The sequence below is a fragment of the Amblyomma americanum genome, chromosome 9, assembly GCF_052857255.1.
Source record: "Amblyomma americanum isolate KBUSLIRL-KWMA chromosome 9, ASM5285725v1, whole genome shotgun sequence".
Lineage (NCBI taxonomy): Eukaryota > Metazoa > Arthropoda > Arachnida > Ixodida > Ixodidae > Amblyomma > Amblyomma americanum.
Window position 1 is genome coordinate 144,629,100 of NC_135505.1, and position 18,651 is coordinate 144,647,750.

At 49.4% G+C, this 18,651-nt stretch overlaps 1 protein-coding gene across 2 annotated transcripts in view; it reads right to left on the reverse strand.

The window, feature by feature from the left end:
* LOC144104729 (uncharacterized) overlaps positions 1–18,651 on the reverse strand; it is a 78,900-nt gene that overhangs the window by 25,298 nt on the left and 34,951 nt on the right. The gene's annotated exons all lie outside the window — the stretch shown is intronic.

Sequence of the window (18,651 nt, forward strand, 5' to 3'; positions counted from 1 at the left end):
CGCGGCCGACCACCTCCAGCGGTGTGCGTCGGGACAGCCCCCGGCTGGGAGAGGAGGGAAGTCTCCTTCATGAGGTAAAGGGAACGGCGACGGGAGCGCCACCTCGTAGGTTACGCGGAATTCTGCGGAACCGGACAGAGCCTCTTCGGGATCCGGCCATCGTGACGAGCGGTTGGAGCCGCACGCTCTCGTCACCTTCCGCGGCAGGCGCACGGGGATCCGTTCTGCCTTGCCGCTGGACTTCTGGTTCCAGGCAGCGAAGCGAGCGCAGCAAACGCGCGCGTGGTCGCCTTCCCCAGCAAATGCTAGGGAATGGCTTTGCCTCAAGAAGGCGGCGCGCACGGGAGAACCCGGCCGCCATTATCGGCGCATACAAATGTTCGCCGCCGATACCTCTGAAGTCGCGCCCCTGCCCCAGCCGGTAAGTCGGAAGTCCTTCTTACGTAGCGTTCTATTTCCGAGGAATGCCTCGTTGATGTTTTGTAGCTAGCTGGCCCGCTCTGTGTATTGATTGAAAGTGTAATAAAAAGCATATGAGTGTTAACGCTGTGTCGTCCCTTCCCTTTGTCCCTCGAGGACGAACCCCATCCGCGGTTAGCGAGCGGGAACGCTGCATCCGCGGAGTGGGAGTGCGGGCGGGGCGAAAGGCTTTGTTTCCCCCGTATTTCCTCAAAATACGACTCTCTTTGTTCTCTTTGGCGGCCTGTTTGAAAACCCGACTGGAGTAGGACGATCCGGATGCTTTCGAATATGCGTGTGTGTGAGTTGCAACGTATAACTTATAACTTCTTGCAACATTATTATTACATGGCATATCTCTACAACACACCCTTGCAGAAGGCGCCAGAGAAAAGCCAATCCAGGCGGTAACTGAAGTCACGGTGCTCGAGCGCACCCAAGAATTATAGGCAGAACACTCACGACGTCAGTGAGAAAGTACTGGAAAGTTTTAGACCGCGCTTTCAACTCCACCGACGCCACAGCGGCCGATATATTGTCGCCTGTGGAGCATTGCGAAAGGCTGCTGGCGTGTCTAAAAGACATTCCCGTCTCCTGTTCCGGCCTGCACTGTTCATGCTACGCGCTGGACATCGAAATGGCGAAAAACATGGCCAAGCACGAATGTTATCTGTTTGTCCAGTACACAAAAATCGTTTCTCCGTGAGACACTCTGGATTCTACAGAAAACCTTGCAACAACTCTGCGCAACAAAGAAGACTTTGGTAGGAAGCTGTTTTCGCTTACCGTGGAGGAAGTATGATGTACTGTGCCAAAGTCGTCTTGCAGAGTCGACGTATGAGCGACGCTGCAATGTCGTAATCTACAACAGCGCGTTCGCGTCACTACGGGCGACGCCGATCACCGACCGACCGTCCCCGGAGATGTGTGCCGACAGCGACTTGCAGTGGGAGCCCGTGTGGCGAGAGTGGTGGTGGTTGTTGCTATGAGGTGGGGTGGGGGGGAGGAGGCGTACTTGTTCGGACGTATGTTGGCCCTTAGGGCATAACTCTTGGGGACCAGGGGAGAGGGACTGGCATGTGGGGAAGGGGGGTAGGCGAGAGACCTCGGAACACCGAACAAAGGCGAAGGAGAGGAGAGAGATCAGGGAGGGGGAGAAGGCGTCCACACGTGCAAAGCCCTCCCTGTATCAGCGTGGCTTTGAAAGGCGCGCTTGCCGGCTCAGGAAGCGCGCCCCGGCTTCCCCTCTTCTCGGAAAAAAGAAGCAGAAGGAGAGAAAGAGATCCACAGCCTACAATGGCTTTCTCCACCCAAGCACAGCCATATGGCTACAAAGGAAAGCTATAGAGCATTCTCGGAAGCTCCGTAGTTGCAAAAAAAAAAAAAAAACGAAGGTCGGGGTGAGTTCAGTTTACAGAGCGACTGCCCTGGTGAAGCGGTGGAACCAGTGGTCTCCTCGATAAATAAGTGCGGTGCCAATGCAGCGGCGCGAGTGTAGCCTGACACTCTCGGTGAAACGGCCTATCGAGTGCAGAAGTACAGAAACGTTCGTCTGCTGCGGTAGCTAACAAGGGAATTATCTGAGGCTTATCATATTCACAAAAACACCGACATGTGCGTCAGCACACCATCTGTTGTAATCCAAGATTGTGAGATTCGGTATCTTGGTTCAACACAGTGATTCGTTTTGTCATTTTGGGGGTAGTCGCACGCGCTGCTGGCTGCCTTGTGTGAGCTATATAACCTTGTGCTTTTTCCAATAAGCTTCAGTTGATAACTTGCCCTTCGTGTCTTTCTCTTAATGTCCCCTGTCGCAGCGCTATCGAAAGTTTTCAAAGATGTACCAACTAGCTCAATTGTCCGTGTTATAACGGAACAACTACTGATAGCTCCCAAAGACAAGAATGGATAAGTTGAACAAATGTGCTAAAATAGGATAAAAAAATGCCAGCGCTGTCTTCAAAAGTGATAACATCAGTTGTGCTATCAGGACGCACACAACAAGAGCTGAAGCGATCCGCGAAAGCTTGGCATACGGCTTGCTCTTTGAAACAGATCTTACCACGCATCTTTATCACAGCAGCGCTAACCTTACGATTTCTTTCTTGACATTCTGTTCAAGAAGTATGCGCTATTACGCTTCACCTCATGGAATCGATTTTTTTTAATTTGTCTACACATTGAATATACGTATTTGATACCAATGCTATAACTTTCCTATTTTACTAGCAGTTTGTAACACCGCTGTTTTTTTATCCGAGTACTGTCTCAAATCGCAAGATGGTTTGGTTTATGGGGGTTTAACGTCCCAAAGCGACTCAGGCTATGAGGGACGCCGTAGTGAAGGGCTCCGGAAATGATCAAATGACAAAGTATCAGTCATTTGGTGAAGTCAAGGGCCTCTGCGGTTGCCTATTATTAGGCACTTAGGGAGCACACACGCACAAATGATGCTAAAGTGCGGCATTTGCAATGTATTTGCGACATCCACTATTGTACCACATTTTGCGAAACCTGTTCATGTAATGTCGGCAGTTTATCGGGCCTTAAATACAATAATTGGGATTATAGGAAGCGAAAGGCAAAGTAAATGTGGGAATCACTAAAAGAATCCACAAAAGTACAGTTAAGCGATAAAAAGCTTTGCGACATAACTCCATTAATTTATTAGAACAAAATGAGAAATATATGCAAATGCTCTGGGAAAGAGTTATACAAAGTACACACAAACTTTATGCACGCTATCAAAATTGTGGTGTCACTGTAAGTTGACGCCAGCACGCGTTTTGCTTCCGCGGCCGTCGACTTCTTTTTTTTTTTTTTCAAGCTGACGCGGGTGAATGCGTAACCTCGTTCGGGCATAGTTGAAGATGAGAAACTTCTGAACGGTTGCATTGTGTACTTGGTAGGCCCTCACGTTGAACTTTACCATTTTACCCAAGTGCCTTACAACCCTCTCTAAATGAGATTCTACAGTAAGGAGGCCTTCGGTCCATTCCGTGATCTCCTTGAAAAGTTCTTCGCACGACTATACTCATTACTTGAGCACTGGAGTAATGTAGGTTGTCGCCGTTGAGGATGTATTCCTTTAGTCTTGTCAGGTACGAATGCTGACTGTCTGTCGAACCTAGAGAGCAGCTTTGCACTTCTCGCAACTGTTTATCTCTCTGACAATGCCTTTCACGAGGAATGCGGCAATATGAAACGAGATGCTACAATCTGTGGATGTCAGCTCTTCAATAAAGAGCATCTCGGAGAGTTGAGTTTCCCCCTTCAGGTGGTGATGAGAGGAAACACCTTGTTGATGATGAAATCGGGGCTTCTTGATGACCCGGTGGTTCTAACTCGCAAACATTCACGTCACCCGCAGCAAGGAGGTTAACTATTTATTTACAACATAAATAAAACAAGAAACAAAGCAAGGAGAAAACTATTTACATGACTAAACCATTGATCAGACGAATTCGGCCCCCGTTCAACCCAGAGCGCTTGTTTTTAAACCCTCTGTCTCCGCCCTTAGCGAGGACAGCAACCAATAAGATTACAAGCGACTCACTTCACCAATCAGTGGTTAGGGAAAGGAAAATAAGGTTTCCGCCAACTAATCACAGATTGTGGAAAGAGTGCTGATTAAACATTTTGGAAAGGAGAGGTTGCAATCAAATACACAAACAGCACAAACGCGACCACCCTCTCCCACGGCATCCACGGCACAGTCGTTACCACTTTCCTCTCTCTTTCGCACACGCGACAAACATATGCCGACGAGACGATCACTAAACTTGTTTACAGAACATCGAAAGAGAAGAAGACAGTCGTTACGGGAATAGTGGGTTTCACGGTCACTCGGCTAATACTCAGCCGTATCTCGTGCATTCCGGAAGCCCCGGCAACCCCTTGACAACGAACACATGTCAACAGCTGCACATGGTGAGGCTTCTTAAGAGGGGCTATGCCCGTGACCGCGTGGAGAAGATAAGGACGTCAGCCGCACGAAGGGAAGGCAGGGACAGGACGGGCCCCTTTGTTGGCGACTTACGACCCCACTGCTGCGGCCCTCTTTGCGACCACGAGGCTGACCAGTTCGCGGAAAGTTCAGCGAACTCCACACGGAGTCATATGGGTCTGGCTCAGCTAGCTTGCGCTTGCCATGTGTTAGAAGGTCGACCAGATACTCCAGTCATCGACAGCACAGCTGGTTGTTTTCGGCGTGTTGCCGCTTGTCACGTTTAACCTTCACGGTCCACCTTTCTGTACTTCTGTTCGGATCTCTCGGAAATGCAGGCATTCTCTAGCCATTTCGGGAGTGATTTTTGAGCGCAAGCACGCAATAGCCTAGCATGCCTTCCCCGTCTTGCGGCCAATGAAAATTGCAATCGAAGGGAAATACGCCGCCGCACGTGCAACTGACGCAGGCCGGACAGGGAGTGGGCACAAATATGGCGCGCGCCCTCGCCGAGACGGCACTGACCCTTTCAAAGGATGTCCCCACTATAGTGCACTAGAATAATCTATACTCCGTTTCATACTTAGCTGTCTACGCAGCCAAGGCTACGGTGCCTGTTTGCGACCCTCGTCCGCATCATAATACAGTGCGTCAAAAATAAAAATAGAAATGAATTGACAAGCAAAGTGAACAGTAGTTGATATTATAGTAGACCGATGGAAGTGTTTCATTTTGCAAATAGATTGATTTTTCTTTTGTTTTCCAGAACCGAGTGACGCAGATTTTTCGTTTTCTCAGGCGCCGGCTGTATCAGGTTTTCGCAGCTGAGCCGGCAGGTCTGTTTGTGAAAATGGCGTCGCTGTCACCTGCTCGCTTGTTTTCTTCCCCCGCTTCGACTTCGAAAACATCTCCTGTTCGCCTCTTTTCCAAGGTGAAGTCTCCAAAGTTTTCTAAAGACTGCAAGGCGGTGATAGTTAATGTCTACGCAAGCATAAGGAAGCTCCACCCCGAGAGGACTGTGCGTGACGTTCTCGCAATTGTGGGCGAGATGACCGGAGTGAGCCCTCGGACAGTTGTGAGGTTTAAGAAAGAAGGTCTTTCTGGCGGAGTAAAATAATTGAAGCCACACTGAATTCTATCACCCCACAATTAATGATTCATTGTGTGCAGCATGCGAAAAAATCCGTGAACACCGAAAAACAGCGCCTCTCAGCACGTCCGTTGCCAACTCTCACTTCACTTTCGTTTCCCTGCGGAAAAAGTTAACAGCACGCTTCTTATTAAAGAAGTCATTTCATTTTGATAACAAAAAAGGCCACTTATATATGGCTCGCATTTAGACTTTCTATCTAGAGATTCGCCGAAAAAAGATAAAAAAAAAAGAACAAACCTACGCTGAGGATCGAACCTGGGCCCCCTCACAAAATGAACAAACATGCCCGCGCTTCGTACCACTCAGCCACGACGCGAGGCGGAGTGACACATTTTGTTAGTTTTTTTTTTTTGACGGACTACTTCCGTACCTTTGGCTGTGTAGACAGCTATGTATGAAACGGAGTATAGTTCACTGTATCCCCAACCTCCACAGAGAGGCGGTGGGGTGGGGGGCGCACCGAGGCACCCAAGTAAGGGGCGGCAGCTTGCGCCACCCAGACTATACTTCCCCCTTGTTAATTGATTCTTCTTTTCATTTTCCTTCTATTTTTCTCTTAAAATGTCCAGTCTGACTACGTTTTTCCCTCCCCAAATTCACCCCTCCTTTGATTTCCTCCACCAATCTTCCAACCTCCCCTTCGTCAATGTCACGCTTTTCTCATCCACTCGCCCGTCCTCACCAGCAAATCCCAGCGCTCTATATACTGGGCGTCCCAGCTAACTTGAGCCAAGGGTTAGGAAATAAATTGTTAGAGGCAGGCGAGTGAAACCAGTTGCATATCTGTTAAGTGGAAGCCCACAAGGCCGATGGGACCCCCCCCGCACCTGTTACCAGGAGCGGTCATGCCCGAGGGGGAATCGAGGAATGTACGTCGAGGCGTGACGCCCGCTTAGGGTGAGAGCTGCACATTCCACTGGGCTCGCGACAGCCCACGGGGACAATGTCCTTCCCCCCCCCCCCCCCCCCCCCCCGCACCTGCTACCAGGAGCGATCAGGTCCCGCGGAAGACATTCCTTAGCTGTCAATCCGATGCGTGGCAATCGATGGAATGTGCATGCAGCGAGCTGCGTACGCGGAGTCACGCGCCCTGCACGTTCCAGGAGGAGCGGGGTCCACTGGGCTCCGCCCACTTGTACATTGCATGGCTATTGGTTCAGATTGGGCGAGAGCTGGTTTGGTAAAGCTCCGCCCAAGTATCGAAGGGTTTAAAACCCGTGGGAAACAACGATTTTGGACGAGCGCGCCGAGTCTCAAGCTCGGCCGTTTTTTACAGCCTTTTTTAAACAGCCTTTTTTAAACTGCCTTTTACTCACCTGCCTTTTTATGTCAGTGCCGTCTTTAATAAATAAGTTTTGTTCTAAGAAGCTGGAATTGCTGCCCCAACCGGCAACGTGTCGCCGGACGAAGACCTGAAGTACGCTTCGTACTGCTAAAAGTCGTCCCCATCGGTAGGAGGGCAGAGGATAGTTTAACTATATCGCTGACAGCCAACTCGCGCACCACAGGCAGTATTTTGTTCACAATTAATGTATAGTTTAGTTAAGTTTAATTATCTAAATTAATAAATATTGACTTTACACAACAAATTGCATTTGTACAGTTGTCCAGCACCTTCAGAAACCCCCATTCCACCATTTACGATAAGGAAATCCTCACGAGCGTCTTTTTTTTTCCAGCTCCAAAGAAAACCCGCGAAATACAAAATAAACCACGTGACAAACGCACTTGCGCGCCACGATCATGCTGCTTTCAGAAACGTGATTTGAGCAAACGAAATCACCTGCAGCCTTGACTCGACGGCCCCGAAGCAGCGACAGGCCGATATGTTGGCGGCGGCAACTCCATCGCACCGTCATGTGTGCCACAGGCTGACGCAGACGAGAAACCACCACCACCATCATATCGGCCTGCCGCTGCTGCGGTGCCGTCGAGTCAAGGCTGCAGCGATTTCGGTTGCCCTAACCACGCTCAAAGGCCAGCTGAGAACAGATGCCCCTCTTGTGATAGAATTCACCGGTGTTTCTTTCCCGCATGCTTTTCTTTTGGCTTTACTGTGTAGCAACCCTGCCTCCCTATTCGAGGCCGCTCCCACAGTGTGGGTATGTGCCATCTTTTGAAAGGCTAACAACAACAGGAAAACAAACAACTGGCGATTTTGGTGGACTTGGTATCCAGCGAATTAGTGCTTACGTCCCTGCTTAGCCAAAAGATGAATTTGGTTTCTGGCGAGATGTATACGGCGAACCCGCGCTATTCTGTGATGCAAACGCACATGAATAAGAACGAACTTAATAAGAATTATACACAAGCTACAACGTATAACTTATTGCTGTATTATTGCATGGCGATATGTCTAGAACACACCCTTCCAGAAGGCGGCGAAGAGAGAAGCCAAACGGAGCTTGCAAGTGCGATCATGGTGTTTGAGCGCGCCCAAGAATTAAGCGCAGAAAACTCCCGACTTCATTGAGAGAAAATACTAGAAAGTTTTAGAGCGCGCTTTCGACGCTTCCACTGTCGCGGCAGCCGCTGTATTGTTGTCTACGGAGCATTGCCAAAGGCAGCTGGCGAATCTAAACTTAGAGGTTCTCGTCTCCTACTTCGGAATGCAGTGCTCATCCTACGCCCTAGAGAGAAATATTTGTTTGGTTTGGTTTATCGCGTTTAAAATCCCAAAATGACTTAGGCTATGAGGAACGCAGTGGTGGAGGGCTCCTCATAATTTCAATCACCTGGGGTTCTTTTACTTCCACGGACATCGCAAAGTACACGGGCCTCTAGCATTTCGCCTCCATCGAAATGCGACTGCCGAAGCCGCTATACAACCCGCGTCTTTCTGGTCAGGAGCATATAGTCGTACACAGTCAGCCAACACGACGGCTCTCGACAACATGGCGAAAAACGGGTTCAAACAGGAATGTTATCCGTTTGTCTAGTGCACAAAAATCCTTTTGAGATACAAGAAAACCTCTTAACCGCTCTGCTCAAGAAAAAAGACTTCGGTAGGAAGTTGTTTTCGCTTACCCTGAAGTTTTGGCAGGAAAGAAGTGCGACGCGCTGTGATGAAGTCTTCTTCCAGAGTCGACGAGTTAGCGATGCTGCGATGTCGTAGTCTGCGATGTCGCGTCACTGCGGGCGGCACTGAACATCGACCGACCGTCCGCGCAGAAATGCCAACGACCTCTTCTTCTTGTGGCTACGTGGGGGGAATGTGCTCGTCTTCTGCCACCCCTATCGCGGGGGCACTGCTTGAAGCGGGGATGGGGAGGGGGGATGCGGGCGGGGGGAGGGACGACTGGCAGTGCAAAGGGTGTGCAGAGAGAGGCCTCCCAAGACCAAACAAAGGAACAGGAGAGGCCAGAGAGAAGGAAGTCCCCACGTGCAGAGCCTCCCCTGTATCCGCGTGGCTTTGACAAGGGCGCATGCGAGGGAGCGAGCGCCCGCTTTCTGACACTTTTAGGAAAAATAATGACACGAACTCGTCGGACACACTGCCGCGAAATCAGAAGAGATTACGGCGGCTGCCACAGCAGCTTTGGAGTCAATTGCAGTACATGTTCAAAGTGCGTATTTTTCCAATCTTCACCAGAACTATACTTCAAAGGAAACTGTGTAGAAAGCGTTAGTCATGTCAAAGCAGATAGTGTCTGCCTGACCACGATTAAACACGTGAGGCCCACTACATCCCAGAAAGTTGCGTAAGTTGTTTTCCACGGATCGTCCTTTTAAAAACTGTGTTGCAGAGTAGAGATCTTTTGTTTGAAATATGAGCTCATGCGTTCGTACATTACCATTCCAAAAACATTCGCAATCGATCAAATTAGCGACGCGGGTCAATAATTATTCACATAACAAGTATCGCCAGGCTTTAATACAGAAACTACTACTGACAGCTTCCAACGAAAAAAGAAACACCAGTTCGCAAGGATAAGTTGAACAAATATGCTAAAACAGAACCAAAAGAGACGGCAGATCCTTTGATTACGAAGCTGGGAATTTCATCGACTTCTGCTGAAAGTTTTGACTTAATCTTCTGGATTGCCGATAGAACATCATGCTCATCGGCACTTTCATAAGCTAAGCAGTCAGCTCTTTCAAAAGTGATAACAGTAGTGGTGCTATCAGGGCGCACACAACAAGACCTGAAGGGATCAACGAAAGCTTGATATACATGCTGCGATTTGAAACAGATCTTACCACGCATGTTTAGCACAGCAGCACTAAAAATATATTTTTTTGCTTCCGCACAAAACCCCGAAAATTGTTAGGTTCTTTCTCAACTATCAGACCGAGAAGTTTGTGGTATTCAGCTTTATCTCGTGCAATCAGTTTTCCAAATTTCCCTATAGTGATATATTTGTTACAAATAATCGGTGTCTGATTTTACGCACAGTTCGTGATACTGCTGCTTTTTTCTTCAAGTGGTGTCGCAAACAGGAAGAAAACAAGCAATGGAGCCTAGACTTCCTCGGACGATACCATGGTATACATTTTTTTTTTCATTATTCACTGTTTCACTGATGTCACTGGCTCAACGGCTGAGCACATAATCGGTCTCAATGGACCGCGACCAATCCTAGTTTTGAAGTCCATTTTAGAGCCCAAGCTAATCGCCGTAAGCGCACCTAGTCTTTTTCTGGTATAACCTCACGCACTGGACGAAAAAAGAGAGTAAATGAGCAGCGATATTAATTGCCTACAAGAGCATGAGGACCGGGCACCGCTTGCTCACCAAAAAGAGGCACATTAGATATAATTAGGTTTAAAATATTACCAGCGAAGTTAATCGCATTATATCGATATGGCACCCATTGAACTCAATGACATCAATAAGACATTGGGTTTCTTCTTGCACCGCTGTGCAGTTACTGGCGGCCAAACCTGTGGCCAATTTGGATATAGGAGGATTGAAGTATTGTATTTTGAAAATAAAAATAAAATAAAAAATTCCCCAGTATCCACAAAATTATAAAAATGACTCTTGAATAATATTAGGATCCGAATTTGGCGGAAAGTAATAACAGCCAGCGAGATTGCGTCATTTGTCATGGATTGAAATTTCCAACCACACACATTCTTCGCATGTTTCCTGGTCTGGCCTTCTAAATGCACTTAATACAGAAGAGCAGGCTATCACAACTCCACCACGGTAAACAACCTGGTCAGAATACATTCGGTCGGCTCTGAAAAGAGCATATAATGTCGTACTCACAATGAACTCTGACACATATCCAAACCAACACTTTAATGTAAAACCGAACGTTTCGGAGCTGCCTCGGCTATTTCTTTAGTGGTGACAGAGGACAGTAGCCAGCGGCTACTTACTGAGGGCAGGAGCCCCCAGCCTCAGTAAGGAAGCCTTCACTGTAGTGAGGCCCCCTCATGTTAATCTGGAAGCTTTCTTACTGAGGAGCCCTGAGCAAAGTCGACCTTGGTGCATCCTCTGAGTCAGGAAGCTAGTAGCTTGGGAATGTGCGTTCGACGAAGTGTGCCTGCATCCTCCAACAACTAGGTCGCTTCGCAATGCGATGGATCCTATGGAAGTCTACTCAGAGGAAGAATTTGCGTTCAGACTCCGCCTCAGCAAGGCGTCCGTGTTGACAGTCATGACGGAGCTGTCGCTAAAAAGCAACACGGACCTAAGAGGAGCACCGCTTGACTCCACTACCTACTTAAGGAGCTCGTTGCTTCTACGCCACCGGTGCGGCTCGGTCACACTTGGGCAATTAGGCAGCGAGAGCGAGCGAAATCGGCCGCCGCCGAGAGGCCTCGTTTACACCTCCCGGCCACCACGTCACCGCTCGTGGCGTAGCATAAGCGTGTGCAGTCATACGTAGGCTAAACGCAGATATTTTTTGCGGGACGTTACGCCATTTCACAGATTGCCCCTTTCAGTTCAGCGTATGCAAACAGCGACACACGACATGATAATTGACGATTACGTGGCTATTCCCTTCGCATCGGGCGGGAGATGTTTCTGCCCAGCGTTGTGGCGCCATCTGGTAGTTAGAAAGGCAACCATTTTTGTCAATAAACCGACGGTCCTCTTAAGCCTAAAAGCGACTGAATCTTCAATCTAAAAAAATAATAAGCAAATTTATCACTCATACGTTTCCTTAGAGGCGATCTAAGACGAAGCGAAAGACCGATGCCCCAGTTATGGCCAGTGAACGCATTGAAAAAGGCAGTAACAACGACAAATTCGTACCGAACCGAAGGGTGCTGCTTCGAAGGGCGCCATGTTTGTCGCCGCGGGAATGCAGCTTCCTATTAGGCGGCCTATTGGCTGATGGGAATCAGCTAGACCGGTCTGCGCTCCTGTATGTTAGTACTCAATTAAAGAATTGTGCGACTATGTTTTTTATTGAACAAGGGCGTTCGTGTAAAGCTTGTGACGCAACCCTGAAACCCTGACGCGCGACATGCCCTCCTTAGTTGGGAACAGGTGAGGAGAGCTCTCAGAGTAAGCTGGCTTCCTCCATGGAAAATTGGCGAAAAGGAGGCCTCGCTAAAGTGCCAACTCCAAGGGTCCTTCCTGGGCGTACACGCTCAGCGTCGGCGCTCTTGGCGTACGCAAAAACCAGTCTGCGCATGCGCACTGCTGGAGACGCCAGCAAACCTCGGCGAGGCGCCGATATCTGACCGTGCTAGATATCGGCGCCAGCGCACGGGCGCTCGCGTACGCGTCGGAAGCGGGGTCCGGTTTGGATGCATGGAAAAAACTTTATTGCTCTATTTACAGCTTTAAGCTGCTAACAGAGGTCTTCATGTTTTACTGAAGTCTCCGTCGTCTTGAGTGGTCGGCGCCCCTATTCCAGAGCACCGCTGAGCCTGGCCACTTTGAGAGCGTGCTGCACCAATCCTTTTTGAACTGTGAGCTCGCTGCTGGTGAGCAGGCCCTCCCACTGTTCCGCACTGGGTTTTTCTTCTTTGTGGAAAGAGAAGTTATTTCTGCGCTCCCATGTGGTGTGATATAGTGTTGGGATGGCCCCACACCATGGGCATGTGTCCCTGTATTGACTGGGGAACATTTTATCTCGGATGTGTGGATTTGAGAATGTTCCTGTCTGCAGCCTTCACCAGCCGACTGCTTCATGTTGTGTCAAAGATGGGTGGGGTGGTGGATATATTATCCTTTTGCCTCTGTGATGGTTTATGTTGAATTCCAATGGCAGACCCGGATCAAGTTTTTCTGCTCTGTTTGGAGCAATCGTATTCCAATGGCAAAATGGGAGTGCGAGTTGTCTGTTCCAATGGCAGATCGGGATCAGACGTCGATCCCAGATCGCTCCGTGGAGCAGCGATATTTGCTCCGCCGAAATCGGCAGATTTGACCGGAACCTCGCGCGACGTTTTACTTTCCCGCGTCTGCTTCCGGTCATGACCGGCTGCATCCGTCCTGTCGCATACGCGAACTTCCTGTCGTCGCTACGCGGTGATCCGTGAAACGTACAGGCAGTATTTTTCCTTTTTTAAAATTGATTTCTCCCAAATGTAATTATTTTTTGTTTTGTTCGCGTCCGCACAAGTTAAAACAAAAAAATTTTCTTTACGGGATGTCAATTCCATCGCGGTCAATTCTTTGTGACCGCTTTTTAGACCAAAATCGTGGACTTGTTTGAACCTCCCGCGCTTTCTGACGTCAGACGACGCAACTCTCTAAGCCTAGCAGCTCTGTAAATAAGGAAGCAATGTGAAAATTTGGCGCGTTTCATCACTAGAATTTTGTGGTGCGGGCATTATCACACAAAGCGAAAGCTTCGTGCGCCTTTTGTTTGCCGTGAACGCGAGAGACAGAGTGGCGGCAAGGACGAATCGCTGGTGAAGCGAGAGGCCGCGCTTCGAAGGGCGCCGCCATGTTTCCTGAACTTGGAGCTATTCTTGCGCTGAAGTGCCCCCGCGGGAGCGCATGCATTCCATTGGCAAAATGGGAGGGAGTGATCTCCGCCTGAACTACGCGCTCCGTTTGTGATCCGGCGGAGCGCTCTCGATCTTCCATTGGAATTCAACATTAGTATTTCCGCGTACGTTGCTTCAACCGTCATAGTGGTGTCCGGTTTACAAAAACCCGAGGATCGCGGGCCTCTCGGTGACTCTTCATAACTTGAAGCTCTTTCAGGTTCCCGGAACACTTCTTCGCGGTTAAAGTTGTTCTTTCATCGCCCCCAACCCCTTCTCTCCACGACTTGAAATTCTCTCCTTCTGCTTGAGAGGGGAAGCGAGCCAGCACCAGGAACATGGAAATGCATGACCCTTTTCGACGCCCGTACGCCTAGGAAGGGCCTTGGGAGTTGGCACTTAAGCCTCGCCGGGATGCCGGAAATATTTGCTTGAGCTGCTTGCCTGCCCCCCCCCCCTTTTTTTTGCTTTGTCCCCCCCCCCCCTCCCCCCTATAGTTTGGGCCTGGAGGAAAGGGAGCAGGAGGTCGAAAGGAGGTGGTGTGGAAGGCGCAGAGGAGGAGTGGGGGGGCGTTGGGGGTGGAGGGGTTAATTGGCTCTGACTCCTGTTGTCCGACTGTGCTGAGGGGGTCAAAGGCGATTTTTTTCTTCTTCAGCTCCAGAGTGGAGCCTTTCGTGCGGTCGATGTTGTTCGGAGTAGTGTGAACGTGCTAAGATTCTATTGCGCTAATTTTTTTCGGTTCTGAGAATGCTGCTTTCGTTGAAGTTGATTCTGTGGTCTGAGTGTTGGGAATGTTCCCCTAAAGGATTGCGCTCTCTCGCGAAGTTGCGGACGTCGTTTTTATGCTGCCCAATATTTTTCTTTAGATTTTTGGTTTCGCCGATGTAGCTTGCTTAGCAGTCGGCGCAAGGAATTTTGTAGACAATGTCTTGATCTCTTTCTTTCTGTGGCAGGTCTTTTGGAATACGTAGGCAAAGCGCAACAGTGTTTGTAGGCTGGTGAGCAACCTACAGAGCCCCCCCCCCTTTTTTTTTTCAGGATTCGGCCCATGGTTTCACTGGCATCTGGGACGTAAAGCAGAGTGCCGTATTTTTGTGGTCGCGTTGGCAGCTGTGCGTTGATAGGGAGCCTACAAGGAGTACAGTCGGGGGCAAAAGTATGCGGACCACGTGCTCCTCATGCAAAGCCCATAGCTCTGCTATTAGCGGTCGGCTGGAGACTACACTTGTAGAGGTGAAAGTCAAAATTTTGTTCATCTGCACAAGTGTGGCCTCCAGCCGACGGCTAATAATGGAGCTATTTGGCTTCGTTTGAGGCACACGTGGTCCACAGACATTTTTCCCCGACTGTTTGTGAAATGCCTCGTTACGTTCGCATTCCCATGAGATGTGGTAGAGTGTGGGTATGGCTCCGCACCACGGACAGGTGTCCCTGTATTGCGATGGGTACATTTTGCTTAGTATATATAAATTGGGGAAGCAGTTCGTTTGCAATCTGCGCCAAGCAGTGGCCTCCTCCTTTGGCATTTCACAAACACAAACACCCGAGTGCGGAGCAGTGGGAGAGCCGTCTCACCAGCAGCGAGCTCACGGCCCAGAGGGCCTTTATAGAGCACGCGACCGGTGCAGCACGACTCAGTGGAGCCTTGGAATAGGGGCCCACCCTTGCTGAAAGAAGACTCTAGTCGCCGGCGCAAGCACGAAGACGACGGAGCCTTCGATCCGCGAATCCCTTTGGAAATCAATAAATGTTTTCACTCACTCACTCACTCCCCGACTGTACCTGTAGGCTACCTATGCGTTGATTTCTCGGCGCATGCTGTTCTGTTTTCGGAGGCGAGTGGTTTTTCGAATAACCTTTTTTTTGTGTGTGTAGCCGTTCATGGTGAGTTCTTTTAAAGTCATCCGTTGTTCTTTCCTTCTGTCCAGTTCTGTGCTGCACTGTGTCTGCACTCTACTCGGCGTGCGTTTACACGAGTCCAGTAACCAGTTTTCGACCCCACGATTAGCCTCCCCGGCTTTATCGCTTTAGCGCCGCTCTTGCCCAAGCCATGCCAACCTATGAGACGACGCTCTGTCTGGCTCGGCGCGTCGCTTGCTTCCCATCATCCCCAGAAGCTTTTTCCTCCTCTCCTAAGCGGTCAGTCTCGCAGTGTCACAAAGACGTAGCAAGCGCATCGGCGACAGCGGACGAGCCCACCCCAGCGACGTCAGACTGTCCTGTCTTCCAAGCCTCCCATGGTAAGCTCGAGCAATTTTTCTGCCAAAATCTTTGTTGGGCACAGAGGTTAAGTTTTGCTTGCAACCGCCTGGCTCTAAGATACAAAGGATGTTTTAGTGTTTGGCAAACAGATAATAGTGGCTTTTAGCACAGCTCGCACGTATTAGCGTATACGTTTGCCGGTTTGCAGGATGCTCACACACAGTGGCAAGGGCGCGACCTTCGCTCGTGAGCAGCCGGAGTCTGGGAAACTGACATAGTACTTCGGTGCAACGTTTCCACTATGCTAAAAGCCACTAGCGGAGGTTTAGCTTAGCGGAGACGTACTAGCAGAGAGACGTACTATATTCGTTTGCCGGACGCCGGCTGAGCAGGCTACGTGGCCCAAACCATGCCGCTGTGCGTGCCCAGGCGGATTCGCCTACGCAAGTACGTCTCTGCTGTGCTAAAAGTCTCGAATGTCCGTATTTTGCCTCTTTTTTGTGAAGATACGTGTTCTCGATGTTCAGACGTAAACACACGGCTATCCGCCTAATAGAGGAGCGTCGAAAGCGTGATGCGAGTACCTTGCCCGGAATTTTCGCCCTCTGAAGCCGGGCGGGTATTGCTTTTAATGTATAATGCGGGCACGGACCCCCGATACCCCACGTGCTGGTTCACTTGATTTCACGCTTCTCGATATTAACAGCAGTTTTTAATGAGAAAGCTTTACTACTCCCCTCCGTAGCTTCTTCGCCGTGAGCGTGTTTGACCTTGAACAGAGGAGAAACCACGTGACAGCTATGATGTCACTTAGCCGCCGCCGCCGAAACCTAGCACTCGCCTGTTTCTATAGGCCGTCGGCGTTCATTGTGTTCATTGGCGTTGGCGTGTACAACGTTCTAGGCTCCGATGATCTTGAGGAAAGGAAGAGTGCATAACTGGCTCCCCGGGTCAGTAAGCGCCTTAATTGCGATGTGAGATATACGTGGCAGCGGCGAGAGAGAGATGTGGACAGTAGGCACTGGCGTCGACAACGTTGTGGCAGACACGCGGCACTGCAGCAGTAGGCCGCATCGTTGAATGGGTCACCAAACTTTCGAGATCAACCAATAATTTAACTGCCGCCTGCCAGGGTGGGCGCGGTGCCTATCTAGTCTGCGGAACGAATTCAACGTTACAGACGCCAAGCCGCGTCTACTTGCCCGACACACCACAGGTTTTGCTCTCTAGCCAGGTTGAGCAGTAGTTTATTTTTTTTAATGGAAGCGAGGCTTGATTAACTTAAAACGGTCATGCTGGTTTAGGGCTGGAGTAAACTTGTTGGCAACAGGATAATTTTTCGTGTCTTTGTTTAATATGCTATGTGGGGTTTTATGGCGCATGAGCAAAAGAGGCTATCTTGCGTCAAACACGAGGTTAAATGTCGGCTTATTTCTTTGCCACTGTTTTTCTAATTTGTATATAGTTTAAAACATTTGCTTCTTTTAAACTTCATTTTCCTGTCCTGTCTTTGCTTTCTATCCTTCTAGGATAGTGGGTTGATAGAACGCGAGAATAAAGCGTGAAATGATTCTCAGTGGTAGCCAAGTCACATTAGGTTAACCCCTGGCGCGCTATAGCTTGACATGGGATTAACCGTGGATTAACGACGACATTAAAGAAAGCCGACGCCATTGTCTAGAAGGCCGCGTTTGAGTGGCATTCAAGTCAAATGTGCGGCACGGTTCAATGGTGTAGCTTGCTTAAACTGTCCTCCGATAAGAGACTCGTGTAACCAACTGCCAATCAGGGACAGGCCGTGTTTCACACAGTTGAATCATCTGCACGCTGACTCACACAGAAACAAAGGAGACCGGTTTGCATTAAGCGAGGACCAAGAGCCGGGAATCTTTCATATTTTCTCATATCTTCATATATCATATCTTCATAACTCTGGTGTCGCGATTACCGAGTTATCAGCAAGCAGATTCAGTATGTCCTCACAACTGGGGTGGATACCAACCAGTGTCGATGATATTCTAAATGATCCGCGCATTTTGTTAGCTTCCGGAAATTAGAAGCTGATAGCATGCGGAGTAGCCACGCTGATTAATCTGGAATTGACTAGATATCCAGCAGCTGAAGTATGGCACAGTGCCGCGTAGACTTTATTTTTGTTTGTTTTTATAGGGTTTAACGTCCCAAAGCGACTCAGGCTATGAGGGACGCCGTAGTGCATGGCTCCGGAAATTTCGACCACCAGGGGTTCCTTAACGTGCACTGACATCGCACAGTACACGGGCCGCTAGAATTTCGGTTTCATCGAAAGTTGACCGCTGCGGCCGGGATCGAACCCGCGTCTTTCGGGTCAGCAGCCGAACGCCATGACCACTTAGCCACCACGGCTTCACAGTGGCGAGTAGACTGTCGAGGAGCAACCAAGCGAGCTTTGCTTACGCGTCAGCCTGCCTCCCGACATCAAATACATGGCTGCATTGAGAAGTCTACCACGTATGTTGGACTTGGGGATTAACAACGCGGACATATGAACATAGGCTTCCCCTTGTATCGGGGTGGTGGCGAGCGCCACCGGACTGCCTTTAATAGTTATATTTTCTTCTGTTTTAAAGCCAGCATTTAATCGTAACGCATTTGTGTGAAGTCCCTGGTTATCATCCCTTACCTCTCTACTTATATTCCACCAGCCTTCTAGTCTTATGTTGCTATTTTCTGCCGCTAAGCAACACCCTTTGCCACTTGAGGCAAACCCCAGGGTTTCTGGGAGGTGCACCCTCCCTTGTTTAAGGAGAGATCGGATAATTTCATAGTTCAATAAAATGTGCCGAATCGTTCCTGGTTCCTTCCCACGAACCGAACACTCCATATCCTGCAGTTATGTTTTTGTTCTTCAACAACCTGGCCTTGCTTCGAAGCACGAACACTGCGCTTGTATTGTCGTTGAACTTTTTCCTCCCGATTTCTTAGTCGGCGCGATAGAATCGACCTCTTT